Here is an 11,228-nt window from a genome sequence, read left to right as displayed (position 1 = left end):
ATGAGTCGATGGCAAGGAGCTTAATCTACTTCCAGATAGAAGATTCTAGGAGCCTAGAAAATAAAGTAAACAGAGACCCATTAAGGCACTTTCCTGATGTTCTGGAAAGAAAATGTACATTAACCTAGTATTTTGCTTTCTTTAGTGAGTGGAAATGGATTCTGGTCAGAAAAGATAGGTCAGAGCCCTGCCAGGTACTGTCATCTCTTGGGCAGATAGACTGAGGTAGCATGCCTCAGACAAATAGGAACTGTCATTTTCCCTTTACAAGAAGCTTGGCGATATGGAAAGCATCCTAGTTTCACATCATCAGAGTCAGCAAACATCTGAACAAGACCTGGCTCATTTTCAGGGGTGACTGCTGAGGTTTAACTAAGGCACCTCTCTATGGCAATGGAGACCAGGACAGATCTAGTAGCCAAGACAAGCAAGTGTGGCAATGGTGACTGAGTTGGCCTTTGGTCGCCATGCTGAGTCCTTTAGGGCTGGGCTTGCAGCTTCTATAAGACTGGTGTGGTCTGAGCTCACCTCCAGTGACAGAGAATGACAAGAGAGATGTCTGCAGAGCTGGCACCCTCTCCGAATTCCTGCCTCCTGCCTCTGCCTGCAGCATCACTTACCACCTTGCTGCATCCTGCCTGGTTAGGAGCCATGACTGTTAGCTGCCCTTGATCTGTGTGGAAGAGTTCCCACAAAGGCCACTAAGGGACCAGCCTGTAACCCAAAGTCCTAATAAAGATGTGGAGCTTTGAGGGGTGGTGATGAGGGTTCTAACTTTATTCCCAAAGAAGGAAAGCCATTTTTTTCCTCTGGACAACTAAGGTAGCCAGATTGCATGCAAGCCAAGAGCTTTTTTCATATGCCACCATTTTCAGTCTCTGAGGATGAATATGGCTACAGGCAGTTGATCACTAGGCCTGTGGCTTTGGGTCCCCATCCTGGGTGCCTAGGCCTTCATGAGAACAAGGTGCCTAGACTTCTTTGTGCCTAGGTTCTAACTCTAACCCTTGGTGGTGGTACTGTGAGGATTAAGTGCAACAACCCCCTTGAGATAGATGGCAAGAGACCTACCTACCATGCCCTTATTCTACATGGCCTTGCATCTCTCTCCTCAATGGATGGAGTCTGAGGCACATCTGAAGTCTAGGCAGGCTTGTGGCGCTAGCAGTCATTAAGATGCTATGCATATAACACCACTCTGCTCCTGAGATTTTGAGTGTCCTTTAAAAGAGGATAACTCCTAAGGAATGGAATGCTGTTCCTAAGGAGACCAGGGAGCTTATTTCAAAGGCCCAAGACTTACAAGCTCTTTTCAGATTGGAGAGTTTCTAGAATGGGCCATGGTAGACCAATCCTGGTAGTGGGGGACACACTGCTCTGTAAGGGATCTGGGGATTCCTAGTATGACCATATCTTGGCTTTGTAAGGGATCCCCCACTTCAGTTTGCTAGATACCAGAATTTTGGTGTACCCAAGACACACAGTGAGCTATGAGGTAGTATAAGGCAGGGTGGCCTTGGCTTGATCTCTTCTGAGTTGCTCTGCATTTGGACAGCATGTTTATTCACCCTTAGATTATTCTTATATTGTGCCTTTCTTTTCAGTGGCTCACTCCACCTTTGTGTTATATTTTGTAGCATAGGTAACAGTTTGCATTTTAATCTGGGGCTTGTGTCACTTTGTCTAAGCTGTGAGGAAGAAAAAGAGGAAGTGAAACAAACCTAAAATTTTCCTATGCTCTAACTAGTGGGCACCACATTTGGCATCAAAGCCTCCTCCATATGTCTGAGTTTTCAGCCACCAGAGTTCAAGAATATCCTTCAAAATGTTTAGTAGCTAGAAGGCTAAAACGAAGGCACAAAGTTTTCAAAACTGTCCCTATTAATCTCCTGAAACAAAAGCCCAAGGTACAAAATCTTCAAAAATGTCCCTGTTAGTCTCCAGTGAGTTTGTTTCTAGAAGCTAGGATCTCACTGTGATATGCTATCTAGTCTCCAACTCTGGTCTTAATACTCCTATATCAGTCTCCAAAGGAGAGCCTGGGATTACAGGCATATGTTCCCTGTCAGTCTTCAAATCTGAGGAAGTTACTAGAAAACATAAACAGAAGTATCTGCAGGATCTCTCGGTTAACTACAAAATCCCAACTAGAAACATGACATCTCTCTATGGATCTTGCTCACTCATTTTAACCACTGTTTCTGGAAGCTCCTTGTAGCTCTTTGTAGCTCCTTGGATTCCTCAGGCTCTTTGGGCTACCTGAGGCTCTTGGCACTGGACTGGGAAGCATGACCATGGATCCTGCTTAGAGTTTCTTCTTTGGCTGAAACAGCCCAGAAACAAAAGGTGGTTTGGCTCCAGACTTCTAGAGATTCATTTCAGGTTCAAAGAAAGTAGAGACATGATTGCCTTTTTTTCTGGTCACCTATATCTTTAGCACAATCTTGTACAGTGACTTACATAGGAGAGAGAGGTCTAGTAAAGGTAGCAACTATTTGAAGGCCCTCCTGGGCCTGGATCAGAATTCCAAGGTGGGCTCCTTACCACCCAGACAGTTGAGTCCAACCAAATTCCAAGGGGTCACCTAGTCTCAGGTAGGTAACAATCTCCTTGAGAAGCAACAACTTGGATAATGAGTCTATGTCCAGTGTCCAATGCCATTGTGTGGCCACATGCTGGGCATAAGATCATTGGTAGCTATGTCTCAACTTCCTCTTATATAAAACCAAATGAGCTAGAATGCTCATGGCAAAGGCCACATCAGCATTTAATGGTGATAGTGTGTGTTTTTGTTGTTGTTTTGTTTTGTTTTGTAAGACAAGATCTTACTCTGTAGCTCATGCTAGACTAAGACTGTTATGTAGCCCAGGCTGGTCTCTCAAACTTAAGACAGTCTTCCTACCTCAACCTTCAAAATGCTAGGATTATAGGCATAAACCACCATGCCTAGATCAGTTTTATTTAAACCATTAGGAAGTGCCAGTAAAGAACAAATTGACCCTCTTTCACTGCCCTGTGTTTCATCTTTCTCCTCCTTTCCCCTACCCACCAGGATAAGTGCAGCTTGGCCTGGACCCTACACTAGGATGTCTTTCCTTTCTCCAAGCCTTGTCTTCCTAACACAAGCAGATGGCAAGTCAGATTTAGACTCCTTGTCCCAGCTCAGGTATCTAAACTCACAAAACCTGAAGAGCCAGTTCCTTGACTTACTTGAAAGGTCAGAAAGGGGAAGAAGGAGAATCTAGGGGGTGCACTGCTCCAGAACAGGCCAACAACTGACTTCTGTGCCTTTCTGCATCATGGGCTCATTTAACTCCAGGAAAGGGCTAAACCAGTCTTTCCTAGAAGTCTGTGTTCTCTACTGAAAGTCCCCTGGAAGGACAGGGTAGGGTAGTGAGGCCACCATCCCCTAGAAACACTTAAGACTCAAGGTCTTTCCTAACCTGGGCATATCTGTTCATCTGCAGCATGAGAACTTCCATACACCCCTGCTTTATTGTCTCTCTCTCAAAACCCACCAGGACAGTTTAAGAATTCTCTGGGACATGGACTGTTCCCTGCAGTCCAGTGCTTTCAGGTGGCTCTTGGGCTCCCCATCTCCTGGCTTCCATCTAGCACACCATCAAGCACCGCTCTCTTCACTTCCCACTGCCAGGACTGTCAGTATTCAGGGTGTTCCACCTTGAAGCCCATTTTCTCTGCCAGTAAGGTCCTTGCCACACAGACTCTTGGCAAGCACTAGCCTAGAGAAAACTTTGGTGGGAGATTTAAGAGAACCCCTTCTCTCAGCTTCCATCACAGCCACTGTCTGTGCTGTGCAATCTAAGCTCTTATTGAGTTTAGAAATCACCTGTTTTCACACCTGTTGCCCTACTGGACCCAGAGCTCTTACGACAGATGGTTCCAAAGTGCAGCTTTTATTCCTGGTGTAGACAGCTCAAAGTTCAACTCATCACAACTTGACAGACTCAGGCTTCAGACAGGTCCTGGTCTTCAGAACCACAGGAGCTGGACAGACTGTTTCTCTTGCTGACGGTCTGCCTCCTTACATGAAAAATGGGTCCAACCTCTAACTCAAAACCTGCTGGGGAGCTGCATGAGAGCCTGCCTTTTCTAGCATGGACATACCCATGGACAATGGGCCATCAACAAAAAAATCTGTCAATAGAATGATGAACACAACTGCCAGGCACCCCAGGCAGTGACATGGTCCCCAATGCTGATGAACAGGAAATTGTCAGAAAAGGGGCCTGAGCCATGAGCCCACTATTCCTGGGGGCCAGAGAGGACCCTGCTGTTCAGAGCAGAAACATTTTGACTATTCCTGTGGCATACTCTGCATCTTTTCTCAGACAGCACCTCCTATCTTCTCTCCCAGAATTATCTAGATCTGCCCACTCAATCAGACATCCTTCGCACAGCTAAGTCAATACCCAAGACCTGGTATTGCCATTCTTCCACGAAGGCTGGAGGTGAGCTTCCAGGCTGTGTAGAGGCTGTCATATGCTTGGACCCTTGAGAGATTTGTCTTTTATATTCTCTGGGCAATTGACTCTCCTTTCTCTGCTTGGTAACCAAGGATAGGTTGGGAGGCTCCCACATCATCACTTGTTCAGGCTGTGCATTGCCTTCCAAATGCACCTGAACCTTGGAAATGCACTACATGAAAAACTGGAGACATGCAGTTAATATTCTTAACAGGCATTCACCTGAGCTGTCACACAAGATTTCTGTCTATCTTAAGGATCAGAATTGTATTGGGATCTATGAAATGTATTGGGCCCTGAACATGTCAAATCTCATCTCAGAAACTGAGCAAGGTTAGGTCTGGTTAGTACTTAGATTGGAGAACTGTACATGCATACACAAACATAGGTATACATATGTACACATGAACAAACATGTTCAAATATGTAACTGGTCTTTTTAGTATGCTTAAGTTCTTTTTCTTTTACCCTTTTTTTCCTTTCAACCTTCTAACATTAGGTAGAAGAAGAAAAAAGGATAGATGGGAAAGAGGATGTCTTAGTCAGGGTTTCTATTCCTACACAAAATATCATGACCAAGAAGCAAGTTGGGGAGGAAAGGGTTTATTCAGCTTACACTTCCATATCGCTGTTCATGACTAGAGGAAGTCAGAACTGGAACTCAAGCAGGTCAGGAAGCAGGAGCTGATGCAGAGGCCATGGAGGGATGTTACTTACTGGCTTGCTTCTCTTGGCTTTCTCAGCCTGCTTTCTTATAGAACCCAGGTCTACAAGCCCAGGGATGGCACCACCCACAATGGGCTGGGCCCTCCCACCTGGATCACTAGTTGAGAAAATGCCTTACAGCTGGATTTCATGGAGGCATTTCCCCAACTGAGGCTCCTTTCTCTGTGATAACTTCAGCTTGTGTCAAGTTGACACAAAACCAGCCAGTACAGAGGATAATGTTATCATTAGACTACTTCTTGCTGATTGGGGGGTGTTGAGTTCCTTAGGGAAAGTTTGATTTTTTTTTTTTTTTTTTTTTTTTTTTTTTTTGCTGTAAGGATATCTAATTCCTTCTGCTTAATGTTTTTTTCTTTGCACATGACTACTTAACAAACCACAACCCACAGCAACCAATTAGCAACCAACAAAGCACACCAGCTCTCGGTGGCCCTAACATTTAATATCTCTGAAAAGTTTCCAGAATTCTGAATATCACACAATTGCAGACACTATCTACTACTGGCTAAATCATGCTCCTGCTAGAGCATGAGGCAAATCTTAGCTGCTGTAGACAATCTGAAGCAGCCCCATATCCCACACCTAGGATTAAAATAAAAACATACTCCCATAATATTTCTGTTTTTTAAAGAAATTGAAATTCTTACCACACAAATATACATATATGCATACCTAAACAGACACCACTGCACACACATACCACAAATACATACACATATGTACCTACTCATTTCTATATGCAAAAATGCAGAGAAACATACAAACATGCAAATATACCCATATGCATATGTACATTCATACAATACAAACACACATGTACACACAGGTACACATGTACTGCCAGCCCAAACAAGCACCTTGCATGCTCTTGCTTTCGGATTCATGCAGTAGAAACTAAGGGTGGTTTCCAGGCTGCATACTGGTGCCTAGAAGCACAAATGTGCATGTGCACAGCAATACTCAAAACCCCACAGGAAATCACCACATAGGACACATTCCTCACTTCCACCCATGAGACAGAAGAGAGTGGGATCTTCTTTTGCCCCAGAAGTGGAAGCTGGAGGCTAAGTCAGTAACCCATATCCAGGGTTCCAGATTAAAATGAGTCCAGCCTCAGGTCCTCACCATCTGACAAGAGATCCCTCTCTGGAACTAGAAAGAGGCTCACAGCCTTGTGGAGTAGGCCAGCTGTAAGTGTGCAGAGGTTGTGACAACCTTGGGCCAGTCCTTGATGGATTGATTCAGTCCGGCCTCCCAAGTTCCCATCACTGTGTTTTCTTCTTTAAATATGAGTGATGCCAGTTACTCGATGGAATAGTTGGAAAGCTGGAAATCTTATTTCTGGAGTCCAGAGTATGAAGGAATCATGTGGAAAATGGTAGCTGGAACCTGAATGCAACAGGGAAGAGGAAGTGTACCACTGAGTGGAGGCAGGCTTCCAGCATAGGAAAAGAACACCTTGGCTTTAAAAAATGAGTCTTCAAGGGGCTATGGAACTGACTCAGAAGGTCAAGTGCTTGCTGAATAGAAATGAGGACCTGAGTTCAATATCCAGAATGCATGTAAAACATGCAGGATATGCTGATACATGTTTGTAGTCTCCAGGCTGGGAGGGTAGAGACTGGCAGAACCTTGAACTACTTTGCAAGTTCCAGGCCAGTGAGGCACCCTGTGTTAAACAGTTCCCAGGGAACTACCTCAAGGTTGTTCTCTCATCTCAGTATGCACACTTATGTGCACACAGGAACATACATGAATACACACACATCAAAATAATATTAAAAGAAAAAAGAAATGTGCCTTCAGAAAAGACACTCATTAGCAGACAAGGAGGGTAAGTGGATGTCCAAATAAGGTCGTTCTAGCTTATTCTCTCTTTACAAAGGGCAGAGCAGTGGGAAGGGATGGGGGAGATGAAAAAGGAGCAAGTTGCAGTAGGTGGAGCCAGAGCCCTGGCATAAATTAATCAGAATTGAGGAAGTAAGTTGCAGGACTGTCCCAGTGTGAGGCTGTCCCCAGGGAACCATTCTTTAGGAGACTTCAGAGACCAAGCCTGAAATCAGGGTGACAAGGCTGCCCAAAAGTTTTATATCTAGAGGTGCCTTTAGGTCTGACCTACTTGTTTCTTTAGACTTTTCTTTTCTCTTACTTGATCTTACCCTAGCTTTTCTCTACTTTGTCCCCAGTACCTTGCATCCTGCTGGGGAACTTTGATTCCCCAGAGCTGGAACTCCTTGCTTCCCAAACCTCTTAGGATGCCTTAGGCTCTTTAAAAATTGAAACCTACCTTTCAGATGTGTGCTCCTTCAGGAGTTTACTCCATGCCTCCTCCTGACTCTGCTCAGCTGCTAGCATGGCCCCATCACCTCTCTAAGACTGTCTTACCAACAAGACTGTTCCTAGGCCTTCCTCTGCACCAGAGACTCCTGCACACACACTTGGCTTCCACAATCTGGCCATTTTTCTGGGAAGGGAGACAGCAATATGGGCAGAGCTGATGATCTCTTGTCAGTAAGGCTCCAGTCTCTCCTCATTTGTGACATGGGGCCACCTGAACTGTGCCATCAGCCCATGAAAGGTGCGTCGGAGCCTAGGGTGGCATTAACCAGATCTCCCTGTCTGCCCATCAGTAATTAGAAGCTGGCAGGTGGGCGGCAAAGCAATGGCTTGGCATTGTTTTCACTAGCATGGAAATACTTTCCCTGGAAGTATAAACCTGTCTCAGCCAGTTCCCATGACTGTGTCCCCAAAGGGGAGGGAAAACATGTTTGATGCCATCAGTAGAGGACAGAATTATGGGCCTTCAAACATTATCTTAAGAGTCAAGCCACATTATGAACTCTTGGGGCAGCACTGAGGTTTCTCTATTTAATAGGGAAAGTCTGCTTGTTACACTTTCTTTGCAATTTTCTCTATACCTGCTATGGGCCAGGTTAGCATGGAGGGCCTCCTGGAGGACAGAGTTATCTTCTTGTGTTTGATTCTCTAGACTTTAGGGTATAGAGCCTCACATGGCATGCAATACACAGGAAACAAATCAGCAAGGCACAATAAGTTCCAAAAACTTTAAAGGCCATTGACACAATAGTGTCTATTACCTACCCCCAATGCATGATTTGAACCCTAACACCTAAGGGGATGGTGTTATGGGTAGGGCCTTTTCAGGAACAGGGTGTGGAGGGGTGATTAGGTCTCCGTGGGCAGCCCTTATGAATGGGCCTCATATCCTTGTTGGATGTTAGAAAGGTGATATTTCTCCTTCTACCATGGGATAATGTAACAGAAGATGTCATCTTTGAGCCAGAAGCCCTCTCCAGACACAGAACCTGCCTGGATCTTAGACTACCCACTTCCAGAACTGCAGAACCTTCATCCAATTTCTGGTAGTCACCAAGTTTTCCATGTTCCATCTCTTCTGTGACCAGAGAGACTACTGAGCTTGCCACAGCCACCCAGAGTCAACAGTATTTTTTGGTTGTTTGGTCAGAATGAACCAAGGCACTCATCAGAACCTTTAACATCCACAAATTGGAAGAGTGGAGAAGGGAATACCATTCAATTCCACCATTCAATTCAGACAAGTGAATAATCTTTCTGACTCCTGGAATATACAGTATCCCTGAGGACAAATATCTTAAAGCAGCATGACCTCGTCTCAGGCTCAGTTTTCTCAATACCCAAAGGCTGAAGCTGGGGGTGCATCTCAGCAATAAATTGATTGACTTGCATGCATGAGTCCCTAGGTTCAAACCCCAGCACCACAATAAATAAATAAATAAACAGGCCTAGGACTATGTTCTGTGTATAGATACTACCTTTAAACCTGAGCCTAGCAGTGCCCCATGGGTGGCCAAGCACTGGCAGCAAGCAGGTGCCTTGAGTAGGTGCTCTGAAGCCATGCCTGGCTTTGAGAAAATAGATGTAACATTCAGAAAAGACCAGATATTTTTCCAAAAACAAAAATAGTGCAGGTGGTAGATTGAATTAAGCTGAGGGATACATAAACAATAGCATGGCTTCTTGCATGGGTGGTTAATAAAGGGCTTTGTGGTCATTTAACAGAGGGGACTCAGGGAACAGTTTGAACCAGATAACCTGTGGGACCAGATACAGACACAAAATTTAAAATATGAAACCTCTCTGATCAATGTATCTTTGTTACAGATGTTTACATCTTTTCTAAACCTACTGGGAGAAAAAAAGTATAGAAGAAAGGGAGGAGAAAGGAGGTATGGGAAGAATAGGTTGTGTTTACCATCCCAGAAAGTGAAGGCTCTGGGAAGAAGCAGCATTTGGGCTTCTTTTGGGATGAATGGACCTAGGCCCACAAGCAGATACCTACAGGGAGGGTCAGAAAGCAACTAGGCCATGGCAGTGCCCCAGCTGAGACCAGGTCATGCTACTTTAGGATATCTATCCTCAGGGATAATGTGTTGTGCCAGGAAAATATCCACTCTCCCCCATGAACATCAGATAAGGAAACTGAGGCTGAATCAATAAAGTCATTTGCCAAGCCATACAGCCCAAGCTCCCTCTTTGTAGCCACCTGGCATGTCATTGTGCCTCTCTCTGCCGAAGACATGTCAGAGCACCAGTGTCTCAGCCCTTCTCTGATTCCCAATGGCAGTTTCACAACCCTACAGCCTAAGCTTTTTTGGACTAGAATTGTAATGCATCTTTATGCTGAGACAGCCTGCATCAGCTTGTCAGGGCACCAGCCATGAAGGAAGCTGTTTTTTCAAAATGTGAATGAGAAGGAATGTAGGGAGACAGGTTAGGCCAGCCAGAGTGTGAAGGTCCTTTGACCTGGTGCTCAGAGAGAGGACAGCACCTTCCTAGACAAGGACCATAAAGAATGAGGGGTATGAAACACTCAGCTGCTAGCACTCTGGGGATACATATGCCTAGGAGACCCCATAGAAAAGTTAATTTGAATAATAACCACATGATACTTGATCCAATAACAGTTATAATCACCAGACAGATACACACAGGATAATGTCATGTTTCAGAAAATTCTTGGTAGGTTGAACATAGCATAAATAAAAAGTTTGTAGCTCATCTGACTCACCTGGCACTGTGGCTCAACCAACCACACAGCACTGCACAGTGCCCATTCTTTTCCCTCATAATCTAGGATGACAGGAGCTGTACCCTTACTGAAAGAAGTATGTCACTAGGGGCAAGTTTTGTGCAGTTTCCAGAGTACTCTCTCTGCTTTCTGTGGGTGTTTTGTTTTGGTTTGGTTTTTTTGGGGGGCTGTTCTGTTTTGTTTTGTTTTGTTTTGTTTTGTGGTTCAAGATGTGAGCTCTTAGCTGTTCCAGTCACCATACCTCTGCTTGGCTGTTACTGACCCTAACTCTCTAGAATCCTAAGCCCCAAATAAACCCTTCCTTCTGTAAACTGCTGTGGTCACAGTGTTCTATCAAAGCAACAGACAAGTCACCAAATCAGGGAGAAAAGAGTTTAGTTCAGTTTACAGTTTATGCTACATCATCAAGGGAAATCAGGGCAGGGACTGAAGCAGAGCTAGAGGAACCTGGCTTGCTAACTGACTTTCCACATTTGCTCAGCCTGCTTTCTTATACAGCCCAGGGCCACCTACCAGGGGAGGTACTGCTCAGATGTTCTGTGAACCTCCCACAACAATCAACATTCACAGAAATAGCCCACAGATGTTTCCAGAGGCCTATTGAATCAACTGAGGCTCCCTCTTCTCAGGTGACTTTAATTTGTGTGTAGGTGACAAAACTAACCAGCACACCTAGGACCTACCCTGGCTGTCCACATGTCCTTAAGGCTCTACATCTCAGGATCCTCCTCTGCTAACCTCAGAGGGCAGCTCACTTTTGGGTCAAATGAGCAAGGTATCTTGGCTAAGGTGACCTTTAGGCATTGGGAGGACTCATTTGTATTTGATGCTGGCTCATTCAGTCCTGCAAGCTGCCACCATAACTGAGAAGGCAACCCCACTCCTACCCTGCACATGCCTTGCCTTGCCACTGCCTTTTAAGT

This window comes from Micromys minutus (assembly GCF_963924665.1).
Source record: "Micromys minutus genome assembly, chromosome: 7".
Classification (NCBI taxonomy): Eukaryota; Metazoa; Chordata; class Mammalia; order Rodentia; family Muridae; genus Micromys; species Micromys minutus.
Note: the sequence above shows the minus strand (reverse complement) of the source record.